The 13,525-nt window shown below is 49.8% G+C and overlaps 1 protein-coding gene across 4 annotated transcripts in view; it reads right to left on the bottom strand.

The window, feature by feature from the left end:
- Positions 1–13,525, bottom strand: part of PKNOX2 (PBX/knotted 1 homeobox 2) — a 283,014-nt gene that overhangs the window by 229,253 nt on the left and 40,236 nt on the right. For 3 of the 4 annotated variants that reach the window (XM_070399662.1, XM_070399665.1, XM_070399666.1), the window contains exon 1: positions 4,149–4,207. The exons of the other annotated variant lie outside the window; for it this stretch is intronic. The gene's annotated coding sequence lies outside the window, so the exon portion shown is untranslated. Of the gene's footprint in view, positions 1–4,148; positions 4,208–13,525 lie in introns of those variants that run through there. 4 annotated transcript variants of the gene reach the window in all.

The raw sequence follows: 13,525 nt of genomic DNA, 5'->3' as shown, positions 1-13,525 counted from the left end.
GCATTTCTCACCTTCCTCAAACTAATTTAGAAAATGTGCTCCACATTAAATAAATCGGGAACAAAAGTCTGAAATTGGAGATAGAACGGGGGGGGGGGGGTTGCTAAATAAATAGCATGGAAATCTTGCAACATGTTGGAAGCCTATAAATTTTATAGGTTGTTTCTTTAATAAAAACAAATTCAATTGCTAACAACACAGTATTATTAAGCTGCTAACATTTAAAAATCTAATTTGGCCTGCTCTGCTGCTGTTCATGGTGCGTGTTGCATTCACCCAGAATAAGGAAGTCAGGTTGATGGGTTTGGTTTGGTTTCTGAACCAGGCTAATAGAAGCCGCTTTAAAACTCAGCCTTTTTGCTTTCTAGGCATGCCGTGGTCTTTAATGAGTTACAGCCCCACGTTGAAGATGGACATGGCAGAAAGAAATTTAACACACACTCTGGTACACCCATAAACATCAAGGCCAAGGGAGAGGAGGTATGTTTCCAGTTAAGCTAGAACTCCATGAATTCAGGATTCTCCACTCACAAGACAGTAATTCTCCTTATTTCATCACTAACTTACTTCAAATGTGTTTATACAATTTATTGCTACTGAACTTCCAGGCAACTGGTGTAGAGTTAATGAAACCCAGCTTGGAGAAGCTTTGAACAACTAACCACAGTTTAAATGGTTATGACATGCGGTCAAAGCCACAGCCCAGCCCCGCTGCAGTTTCTGTGTTAGGGCCTAGTCAAAAACCTTGTCATCTCACCTTCTGTGCCAAACAGATTGGAAAAGGGAAAAGTGCTGAAAAAATAGCTTTGCACGTTTCTTCTCAAGGTTTCCAGACTTTCGCCCTGACATTTTAGCGCCTCTTACTTACTAAAGTCAAGGCAGAGCCCCTCCCCCGGTCCCCAATATTTTAGTTGCAGTTTGATTTGGCAGCCAGTTGAAATCCTGAAATCCAGTTTGAGTTTAATTGAATTGGGTCAGGTCTATATAAAGCAATGTTGAGAAAGGGTTTATGGGGGAGGGACCAAGCAACATTTGAAGTCAGACTCAGTGAAAGTCCGAAAGGCAAGATAGGAACGTATAGAGGACACTGGACCGGAAAAGAAGGAAACGCATCTTTCTGAATTACTAGGACATTGATTTTTATTCATCCTCATTGTCACACGGCGTCCTGCCCCAGCGCTGTCCCTGTGGGAACTCCAAGAGTCTCTCTCTTTTGAAACAGGCCCATTTTGGAAGAGTAAAGGGGAGGGACTGGACTCATCATGGCCCCACAATAAAAGCTCCTTTTGAAAGCAGCACTTTCATTAACTTAAAGCAATCTATAGACTTAAAAGCAGAGAGCAGTAAACTCCCAGAAAGGATCATAAAACAGCCAGTCTCGAGTCCGGTACACTTCAGTGCAATTTGCACGAGGCATTTTACTGTGAGCCGTGGCCGGCCCATCTCTCTCCAGTAACCCCCTGCCCCTTATTCTGGGCAGCTTCTCTTTCTCTCTCTCGCCTTTCATGCCTTCGGAGCTCACAAAGGAGAGGCGGAGACCCGGAGTCTCCGTGGGGTCACGGCTCCCTCCTGCACGCAGGCTCTCGGCGGGAGAGAGTGCAAGAATTCCAAGCCCGCAGAACAACAGCGCGGAGCTCCGCTCACAGCGCCCAGGCGGCCGCGGCCGCGGCCACGGCCACTCGTGGGTCGCGGGGTCTCCTGCGCCCCGGAAACGCAATCTGGCAGCCCCAGAGAGGGGGACGAGGGGACGGGGCAACGGGTACGAGGGCTGGGAGGTTGAGCTCAAGATTTCGAGGAGGAAATTTCAAACCTCCCTCCTGTGCACCGCCCTAAGCACTGCTTCCCTAGTTGGCCAGAGAGGTAGTCTCTCTCCCGAGTCAGGACTTCTCTCTCCCGCGAGCTAGGCCAGAGCCTAGGTCCCGGTGCAGCTCGAATGAGAGATCCAGAGTCCAAAACAGGAGACCCCTCCCTTCCCCCAAGGCCCAGGCCTCCCGAAGGCCAGAATGGCAGAATAAGCGGGAGGTCTTGGGGTTAGGCTTCCCGTAATTTATCTTTTTGTGTTTGAACACCATCATTTTCTCAGTCTGGGGGAGGGGTCACCTAAATCTGTCTACAATACGAAGCTTTTGTTTTCCACCAGTTGGACAGCATTTGCTATCCGAGAAGTTAACACGCTGGAGAAGTCCGGGGACGAGAGGGTGAGGGTAGGGGACCCCGAACTCCCCCCTTTCCCAGGCATCACATCGCTTCCGCGGCCCCCGCGCGTGGGCTTCCGGGCTGGGCCGCGAGAAGCGCAGGCAGCGCCTACGGCTCCAGAGCCCGCGACTCAAATCAGGGCGCCGGAGTGGAGTGCTCCCTGCCCTCGGCCGCAGCCCGGACAACCCGTTGCGATGCGGCCCCGCGCTGTTGGCCCCCGGGGCGGGTGGAGGCCCCTGCGGGCGGGCAACCTGAACCCGCCCGGCCGTGTTCCGCCCGCAGACCCGAAGTGACTCCTGGAGCCCGAGGCGCCGCCAGTCCTAGGATCCACCTCGAGCCCTGCGTGGTTGCCCTGTCGATTCACCCAGAACGTCCCATCGATATGTTCGCTTCCCGGAATCTTTCTCCTAAGACCGGGTCCTGAGCGCCTCGAATCCTCTCTTCCAGATCCTCTTTCCGGGAGAAGCAGCAGAAATTCGGGGATCGCCTGCCATGGCTCGGATCAACTACTTTCATCGCCTACGTTAATGCTTTTCCACCCACAGAGAGTGAAGACCAGCGCGCACGACCACCCCCAAATTTCAACAGCCTCAACCCCGATAAAAATTCGTGATCCCGTGCCTAAATCCTAAAAACAAAACAAAACAAACAAATAAAAAAAAGAACCACCCGTTTCTCCGACTCCAGCCTCAGATGTAACTCCAGGCCCCCAACTCCAGCCCCCAGCTCTGGCTGGGGTGTAGATTCCACCCTTAAGCTACTCAGTGGCCCGTTCACGCTTCTGAAGTGAGCCTGGCCCCTACAACCCAAACTCCAGCCTGGCCCGAACCCCTGCCCTAATTCAGGGCTGATGCACCACCACTCCCAGCCCTGCCGCACTCCCACCCCGAGCCCGGGTCTCCCTGCCGCGCAGGCTCCTCTAAGACCCCAAAGGGAAGCCCGTTCCCTCGTTTCTTCCTCGGGTTCGGGAGCTGGGAAAGGCCGCACACCTAAGCCGAAAGAGACGCAAACTTTGCGCGGCACACTCCCGACCCTGCCCCATCGCCCTCCGCTTTCCATCCCCTCTTTTACGAACTCACGCCTGGAGGGCTCGATCCAGGACTCTAACTCCCAACCTCGCAGTGGGCCCCACGCCTCAACCACCTCTCCAAGGTCTCCCAACAATCCGTCCAAAGCCCGTAACCCTACAGATGATCGCTCCTTGCAGGGCCGGCTTCCCTAAACTGGCCCCGGGAATCCCAGTTTCCAGACTCGTGTTCCGAAGTCCCCCGGATTCGCCTGCAAAGCCCACTCGCCCAGGCCAGACGAGTCAGGCGGTGGCTCTGACTTCAGTCGCCCGGCCCGAGTCCGAGGCTGCTCCCGCTTCAAGCCGCTCAAAGGAGCCCCAGGTTGGTGGCGCCGGCAGCGCCGGCCCAAAGGGCGCCCCGAGCCGGGAGAAAGCGAACCTGGAGCCCGCCTCGCCGGAGGAGCGCCTGGCCCCGACCAGCCCGCCGCACAGGGCTCTGGCCAGCGCGCTCTCCCTGCTCTCGGTCCCCCGCACAGCTCCCCGCCCGCCGCTACGGGGCCTCGGGCCCGGCGGTCCTCCTCCCACGCGGACAATGCTCGCCCGGCCCCTGCCCTCAAAGGCTAGGCAGCGGCCACCGCGGGGCTGCGCGCTGGGCGGCCGGACGCTGGACCGCCTCCTCCCCAGCCTCGCCCGCTCCGCGTTCGCCGGCGCTTCCCCAGCTTCTCTCTGCGCGCTCCCTCCCCGCTCCCTGCTCCCTCCTCCCTGCCGCCTCCCTCTCTCCACCCGCTGCCTCCCTCGCTCGCTCGCTCGCTCTCCTCCTCGCCCTGTCGCAATGAATAATACTCCGGCTTGGGGACCGGAATAAAACACGCGCGCTCCGAGGCAGCCGCCCGCAGCCGCGCCGCCTGCAGAAGCTGCTCTGACATGGAAATGAATGACAGCTTACCTGATGCCAATCTTCATCAGACTGACACCGGCGTGACAACACAGCCTATACTTCCCAGCACTGCTCGGGACGTCAGCGCTCAGGGACCCGCCCCCGCCCCCCCCCCCCCCCCACCTCTCCTTTCCCCACTCCCCCTCTCCCCACCCCCACACCCCCACCCGCTCGGCCCGGCGCTTTCCAGGCGGAGGAGCCGCCGGAGTGTCTCCCTCTGCTGGAGGCTTTTCCGAGACGCCCGGCGCGGGCCTGCTCCTGCGGGCAGGCGCAACACAGCGCGGGACAGAGAGCCTCAGGCTGGGGGGCTGCCTCGGACGTGGGAACGCAGAGGACCCCCCGAACCTCGGGAACACTGCCCCTGCCCCCATGCCAAGTCCTCCTCAGGAAGAGTTCTAAGACATCCTGTACTGAGCGGACAGAGAGGCGGACCCCAAGAAAACTCAGAAATGACAAAACTCAAAACTGGCAAGAAATCCTTACCTCTACCTTCACTCCGCCCACCCACCCCCACTCACCCTATCCCTGCCAGGCTGGCCTCATTTTTATAACTGTGTTTGAATAATTTTCGTTACCCTAGCCCCAGAAAAGGTGTTCAGATGAAACTCTGGCGAGTTATTCCAATTCTTAAGACCTTTTTTTGCTGCGGGCTTCCCGGGACGTTTGGTTCCCAGAGGGGGAGACTTGTGTGATGGGGCGGGGCAGAGGAAGAGCTAAAAGGGTACAGAGGCTTTATCAGTAAATCACCTCTTTGCAAATACCAAACAAGCCTGTTCGGAGCACCGCTGTTTTCATCCTAAAAAGTCCCAGGTTTTGGGGGTTGGGCTGCCGAGGGAGACCAGCTGGGCTGTTTCAGCCTGGGCCTGCTGGGGTGGCTTCATCTACTCTGGGGAGGACGTTCACATAAGTGCCTTCCAAGAGGAAAACCAGTGCAAGCATGTGCCTTCTTTCATTCCAAAAGATTATAGTCCTACTAAGTGTTGGTGCAGGCACCCAGCACCTTCAGATGCTGGCTTGCTCGCTTCACAACTCAGCACGTGGCCGTCGGCATAAAGGGACTAGAAGACCCTTTCTGCCTCCTTGAAATGTGCTCTGGGCTCCCTCCCCTTGGAGGAGCCATTCCAGCCACAGTCAGGCAGCCATTGATCCTCTGACCTCAGACCAGGCAGGGGGCCTGGATAAAGCCGAGACAAAGACACCGATGTAAGCAGGGAAGCAGAAAGTGAAACCCAAGCTGGCCAGGTTTTCCGTGAAGAATCTGACCCCAGAAGTTGAAGGCTGCCCCTTCCCTCTTCCCAGGCCTCTGGGCGACTCCTCATCTGCCCCCATCACCACCAGCAGGGTTGAGCCATTAGCATTTTATGGCTCAGAGGAGGCAACTATGACCTTTTTTGTATCACATCCCAGATACTAAATACTGTTTGTCCAGGTCCTCCCAGTCCCCCCCAAATTTAAACTCCAAAGGTGCTTGTAGAAGAAACTCTTCGCTGAGACTCTCCATTACAGACGAAGTTGGATCCTCTCACCTTCGCATAGAATCTCCAAAGACTTAACTAGGTGGATTTATGTCACCCCAGCCTCTGATCTGTGGTCAGAGACTCTGGCTCCTGACAGCATAATCGCTATTATATATTATACATTGTATAATAATATAATAATAATGAATGCACTTGCCCTTTTTATGTAGTTCAGAAGCGGCCAGATTCTCCAAACCAAAGGCTGGAGGTCAGGCTGCCATAAACTCCCAGAGGCAAGACCTCTTCAGAGGCAAGAGGGGGAGGGGAGATCCATTTGCCCCTGCCTGGGACCCCTGCAGAGAGGGTATTCTCTCTTTCCCAGGTCTCCCAGAGGGTGGCTGTAGCCTGCAGAGTCAGAGGGGAGAATCAGGGCTGAATGTAAATACTTAACCCCATCAGAGAGGTGTCAGGGAGCCATAAATAGTATTGCAGGCAACAGCCATGCATCACTGATTCCCACTGTTCACACCCCTCATTTTCTGAAATCTAGTTTGGTGTCCAAATCTTTCTTGAATCAGGAGATCCACTGCCATGAGCTGTTAAATTGTGGAGTCTTTAAAACACTGTGATTTCTACTAATACCCTTTTAGTGCTTTAAAATGCACATAGTAATTTCTTAAAGTGTATCTTGTTTTGACTATTTTGTAATTTGCAATAGCTTAAAAAAATGATCATCTAAAATACTGTGTGCTCGTGCTAGGGATAAAGAGCAGAAGCAAAGGTGTTCAAACTCAGCTCCTGACCGCAAGGAGCTTTCATTCTAATAGAAGACAAAGCACTAATACATAAAACCTTTAATAATAATAATGCAAGAATCCAACACTTAAAACAAGCTAGCAAACAATCAATGAACAAATGAATTCACAATATGTCAAACTCCATGAGTTCCATACCTAAATGGCTCTGTCAGTGAGCCTAGAATTCACTTCAGATACCCTATAATCTCTCCCCATCATACTTCTGAGAATGAAGAAGAGGATGGAGAAGGGCCACATGTCACATAAGTCACCGACACATCAACATGAAAACCAAGCAGCAGTTCCTACCAATCCTAGCCATCACTCTTAAATGCTGGTATTTCTAAGGCTTAGTTCTGGGCCGCCTTCTCACTTTGTCTGCATTTGATTTGTCTTTAGTGTAAGCAGTCCACACCAGCCCAGGTTGTCTCCTCTGAGCTCTAGACATGTACAAACAATGGCCTGGCTAATACTGTCCACGTCACCCCACAAATAAAAATTTAAGACTTGTATTAGTCTGCTCCAGCAGCCGTAACAAAATATCACAGACTAGGTGGCCTAAACAACAGACATTTATTTTCTCACAGTTCTGGAGCTTGGAAGTCCAAGATCAAGGCGCTAGCAAAATTGATTTCTAGAGACCTCTCTTCCTGTCTTACAGATGGCACCTTCTTGCTGTGTCCTCATGTGGCCTTTCTCTTCTGTGAACCAGACACTTTCCTCTGGTGTCTCTTCTTTTTCTTATAAAGGCACCAAGCTATTGAATTAAGGCCCTACCCTTACGACTTTATTTAACTTTATCCCCTGAAGCCCCTATATCTAAATACAGTCACAGTCAAATTCAACATGTGAATTTGCAGGGGACACTATCTAATTAATTACCAGTTCCCTTTTTCTCAACTTAATTATTTTTTATGAATCTTGATAGGCTGTGAGTTCCTTGAGGATGAGGGACAATATATTTTTTTAAAAATATATTTTATTGATTTTTTACAGAGAGGAAGGGAGAGAGATAGAGAGTTAGAAACATCGATGAGAGAGAAACATCGATCAGCTGCCTCCTGCACATCTCCCACTGGGGACGTGCCCGCAACCCAGGTACATGCACTTGACCGGAATCAAACCTGGGACCCCTCAGTCCGCAGGCCGACGCTCTATCCACTGAGCCAAACTGGTCTCGGCTGAGGGACAATATTTTATTTCAGCCCAGGGTCCTTAAAACCTGGCACTGTGCTCAGTCCAGAAAACATATTAAAGAAATACCTGTTGTGTTGAACTGAGTGGAACTTATTTCTCCATCACTGTCCAGTCCTTGTTGAAGGACTATCACCAGTCAGCAGGAATATTTTGATGATTTCTTAACTGGTCTAATGTCTCCAATGTCCTCAATACTTCCTATACACTATCACCAGAATGTTCTTCCTCAAACAAAGGTAGAATTATGCCTTGGTTTCCCCCTCAGAATCCTCAGTGCCTTTCCATTGCCTATAAGATCTAGCCTAAGATGTTTATTGAACCTTATAATGAAAAGGAGGGCCTTGCATGCCACCTTCCTTAGCACGGCATTCAATACCTCCTCCTCACCTGGCCGTGAACTACCTTTCGGGCTAATCTCTATTCCTGCTGATACCTCCCAGCTCTACCTTCCAGAGGCTCCCATGCCTGGCCCTTGGACTTCCTGAATGAGAATCTTTATAGTTCGGGGTTTCTGGTTCCACCCCTAGAGAAAGTGGCTCTGGAGAAGGGCCTGGGATATCAGTATTTTAAAAGCTGTGAAGGGAATGAGAAGACAAGCCACAGACTGGGAGAAAATATTTGCAAAATATACAAAGAACTCTTAAAACTTGACAATAAGAAAATGAACAACCCAATTAAAAAACGAGCAGAAATCTGAATAGACGCTTCACCAAAGAAGATGGCAAATAGTATATGAAAAGATGCTCCATATCATATTGTCACTAGGGAAATGTACATTAAAATGAGATACCATTACATACTTGTTAGAATTAATGAAATCCAAAGCCCTGACAAAACCAAATGCTGGTGAAGATGTGGAGCAACGGGAACTCTCATTCACTGTTGGTGGGAATGCAACGTGGTACAGCCACTTTGGTTTCTTATAAAACCAAACAAACTCTAACCATATGATCCAGCAATTTCGCTCCTTGGTATTTGCCCAAATGAGTTGAAAAGTTAAAAACCTGCACACAGATGCAGCTCTGTTTATAAGGGCCAACATTTGGAAGAAACCCAAATATCCTTCAGTGGGTGAACAGATAATTAAAACTGTGGTCCATCCAGATAATGAAATATTATCCAGCACTAAAAAGAAATGAGCTGTTGAGCCATGGAACACATGGAGGAAACTTATATGCATATTACTAACAAAAGAAGCCAATGAAAAGTCTACATATTGCATTATTCCAACTATACGAGATTACAGAAAAGGCACAACTATGGAGGTGATAGATCCATGTTGTCAGGTGTAGAGGGTAGAGGGAGAAATGAATAATCAAAGCACAGAGGATTTCAGGGCAGTGAAAATACTCCACATGATTCTGTAATGATAGATCCACACCATTATACATTTGTCCAAACCCACAGAATGTACACCACCAAGAGTGAGCCCTAGTGTAAACTATGGACTAAGGGTGATGTGTCAATGTAGATTCACCAATTATAACAAGTATACTGGTATCACTCTGGTGGGGATGTTGACAGTGGAGGAGGCAATATGGGAATCTCCCCACTTCCTGCTCAATTTTCTGTGAACCCAAAACTGCTCTAAAAAATAAATTTTATTTATTTTGTCAAAGCCGCTGCAATTGAGCGGTCTGGGCACTTCCATTCTGGCCACCCCCAGAGCTCAGTATGCCTGTTACCCCATGTAGTTCAACCCTCCTGCCCTTGCTGGTGCCATTCCTTCAGCCTGGACTTCTCAGTCCCCTTTCCCTATCTTCTCCAATTATGTCTGCTGTTAAGACTTAGCTCAAAAATCGGTTCTTTTCAAACCTTCCTTGGCTTCCCCAGCTTTGGTGTCACATGGATCTGGCTCAAATTTTCACCCTGACACGGAAAGATACCGACACTCTCCAAGTCTCAGTTTCTGCCCTTGTGAAACGAGGATGATAAGTTTCCAGCTCATGAGCTTGTGGGGATTAGATCCAATGACGAAGGCACGGATCTCAGCACCGTCCCTGGCACACGGGAGACTCGCTAATAAATGGAGCCATTGGATTTAGCAGCCCTTACCTCAGGCTTCCACAGCACTTGTCTGCGCCTTTAATACGGCACTTGTTTAATTGGCCTGAGGAGAGGAGACAGTGCTTACTGAGGATGCTGTGACAGGCGCTGCAGCCTGGAAGTAGAGCATGGGAGCACAGAATGGAGAAAGGGGCGGGAATGCAACCCTCTACCTCAGGCCTCCTTCCTGACCCCAGAACCAGGTGGGGCTGTGGTGCTGGGGAAGCCGGGGACGTGTGAAGAAGACTGTTTCTGATTAAATTCGTAAAGGCACACCCCGGCAGACAGGGTGAGGGACTGCACAGTGTGAAAACACAGACACTGTAAATCCTCCAAAAGCTGGGGCTCCAGGATTCTGCTCTGAGCTGGAGTCAGGTGTCCAGGCCCTTGTCCACCTCTGATTCATTTTTCACCCTGAGAAAGCCTCTCTGCTCCCCTATTCCACTCCCACCCTCTGAAGCATGGTGGATGCAACCTGTCCTCTGGGCACATGACAGTCGACCAATTGGGTCATACTGTATCTCTAACCAGCTTCTCTAATATAGGAGGAATACAGTCCCCAAAACCATTTAAAAAGCCTTTCTTATGGTACTAATGTACATATGGAAAGTTTCTTCAATCACTGTCCCCCCACCATGCCTTACTTCCTTCAACCCCCCAATACACACACACACACACACACACACACACACACACACACACTCAAGAGAGCTGCCCTGCCTCCAGATGAGAGGCCCGTGAGCTGCAGAAAATAAAGAAGAACTTTGGTTGAGTCTGCAGTTCTTCCCAGGCCCTGGCAAGGGGTGGCAGCATCACAGCCAGTTTGAAAGGGCTGAGAAAGAGGGATACTGAGAGACAGAGTATTTAGACTATAAAATGCTACGATGGTTTCCAAAAAGTGCCACCGTGGGAAATGGCATCCCAAGAGTTTGGCCACGCAATTTAAAGAAAGGAAGATAGAAATCAGTGCTGTCCAACACAGCAGCCACTAGGCACAGGGAGCCACTGAGAACTTGAAATGCAGCTGGACCAAACAGATGTGTTGCAAGTGTAATGTCCACAATGGATTTGGAAGACTTCTTATTTAAAAAAGAATACCAAATTTTTCATTAATAATTATTTTATATACAGGGGTGGGCAAACATAGGTTTATAGTTTATACTTTTTTGTATGGAAAAGATATACAGGTTATGATTATTACAATAGCTTCATTAACTCAAAAGAACATCACAATGCAACTGTAAACCTACTTTTGCCTACCCCTGTATATTAGATATTGAAATGATAATATTCTGCTTACACTGACTTAGATAAAAATGGGCTATTAAATTTTTTCCACTTTTTCTTTTACCTTTTAATGCGGCTACTAGAAAATTTAAAATTACTATGCAACTTGCAATCGATTTTTATCAAAACCTCTCTTCTGGGCTCTGTTTTTGCCCTGGTATAAACTCTGTGTGCATGCTGAAACCTTTATCATTTATCCTGTGTCACTGGCTCCCCAGCTCCTCAGCCTACTCTGCGTGGCGCCTCCGCCACCCATGACCAGCTGAGGGTGGTGCGGAGGCCAGTGGTACACTCAGTGCCCCTCCCTCAGGGCACAGGGTTGCTCAATTCTCCTCCTCCACCCTCAGAGTTAGATGAGGTTTTGAAACTTCTACTTTCCCCAACACAAAGACCTCTTCTCCCACCTCTACTAGAGCATCCATCCCTGAACCCCTAGTCCTCCATCTCCTTTCAATCCCCTCATCACCATCACAATTGTCACCCCTGCTGTCACTGTGCTCTCCCTTGGCCCTATTCACATTCTCTCTCAGCCCTCAGCATCACCATCTCTCACAGAACTGCCCTGAATCCTTCTGCTCCTCCCATGGACCATCTCCTCTCTGTCTGCAGGGATGAGCCCTATCCACATTAGTTGCCTCTGATGCTGCATGAGCCCTCCTGAGCTGAGGATTTTGCATGGCTGGTCTCCCAACTTCATTCTGGTGGCTGGGACCTACAGCGCTAGAGCGGGGCTTGGAGGATCAAGCAACAACTCTGGGAAAGGAGAAGTGGGTCCTGTCCTATCATGTTTAGGGGATGGGGAGGAAGAGTCACCAAATAAGAGAGCAAGATCCCCAACTTGTCCAGCCTGGTTGGCTTAGCAAGGGAGAACAAAGCAGAGGGCCAACAACAATAATTGCTAATATGTATTGATTATTTGCTAAGTGCTCAACATGCATCCCCAGTGAGGCTCAGATAAGGGAGTAACTTGTGGCCAGGTGTAGACTTGGGCGCCCTGCCTCCAGAACCCACACTCTAAACCTCTTTCTGCACAGCTTCCCTGTAAAGTACGAACACTCCCTTCCTCCATCCCTCATTCATTCACTAGTTCACCCATTCACACATATACACCAATAGCCTCTAAAAATGTCCCAGTGTTGGTTCCCATTCAGCATCTAGGCTGGCAGGCACATGCTAGGCCCTTAGGCTCTAAGGATGAATAAATTACAATTCCTGAATCACAGAGATCTTACAGGTTTACAGGGACCAAGAGAGATCTAGAAAAGTCTATCTTGGCCTGCAGATCCCATTCCCATTCTACAGGTAGAGAAGCTGAGGCTGAGAAGGGACAAGGATGAGGTGAGCTTCAAATCTCTTCTGTTCTAATACAGCAAATCGTAGTTGGCCTGGATTCTCTCACCAAAGCAGTCCCACACTCCCCGGAAGTTCTACGAACACAGAACACAGTGTCGATGCTTGGTGCAGGTTTCTCAACAGACAAACACAGCACATCTTCTCCTGCCATCGTTCCCACTGGCTGCCATCACAGTGCACAGAGGAATATTCACACTCCGTGAAAACTCTTCCTCTCCAGAAAGTCTACTTAATTCAGGACATCCATGTCCTGCATCCTTCTGAATTGTGCGTTCACGTCTCCGCTGTAGAATATGCACATGAATGCGGCTCTGTGCATGCTCTTCTATTTCAGGTATGAATGTGTTCGCTCCCTGAGCAGCTTTTGAACTTCTTACAGGCAAAGGGCTAAGTCTTACCTTGTCCTTCCCAGTGTCTCAGCATTTGGTAGCAACCTCAGCCTATCTGGATTGCTTAAGTCAATGGTTTGATTTACTGTGCACAGACTTAACTCTGTGTGTGTGTGTGTGTGTGTGTGTGTGTGTGTGTGTGTTGTATGTATGTATCTGGGTAGTATCCTGAATCGATATGTACAGCGGGGTGTTTGTACGTACAATATCTGTGTGAGCATATGCACGTGTGTGTGTGGATGAATTCTCCAGCTATTAGAGTTTTGGAAGCTTATAGACACACATCTGTGCAATCCATCAATTTCCAGACGTTATCTCTCATGATCACTTCCTGCCAAATCTTTGAGTTGCAATTAAGAAAGTAGATAATTTGAAACATTTCCCTCTGCATGTTGAGATGGATTATAATCCTAATTTGATAAAGACTGCTAATGACTCATTAGCCACCCCTCACTTCTCCTCAGGTCAGCCAACTTCCCAGGAGCTGGGAGATACCACGCTTAGGCCATCGCGTGTTATCACTTCTGCAGCACGAAAACAGAAAGACACAACAAAGCCACAGCCATGCAGCAGCCCTTGAATTCCTTTTTCTTCAGCTCCCAGATTTGGGCATTGATTTTCTCTTCCTGGCTTTGAACAAAGCCTCTAATTTCCTGACAGCCAAAATGCTGTCCCCAGGGTCTTAGCTCGCTGCCAGAGTGGCATGCACAAAGCAGCAGCCTTCCCGCTGCACAGGTAGCGGAGGGTCGGAGAGTCGCTGTTCTCAGACCTCGGGGCCTGTCCTCAGCAGAACTGGTTTCATCGGAAGTGCGCCCCTACCCCCCGCAGGGAGTTCCTGGGAGCAGGGACCACTACTCGTT

The sequence above is a fragment of the Myotis yumanensis genome, unplaced genomic scaffold (genome assembly GCF_028538775.1).
Source record: "Myotis yumanensis isolate MYYU_CA2020_CCGP unplaced genomic scaffold, mMyoYum1.0.hap1 SCAF_19, whole genome shotgun sequence".
Classification (NCBI taxonomy): Eukaryota; Metazoa; Chordata; class Mammalia; order Chiroptera; family Vespertilionidae; genus Myotis; species Myotis yumanensis.
The sequence above is the reverse complement of the archived record's forward strand: the minus strand, read 5'-3'. Positions and strand labels throughout refer to the sequence as shown.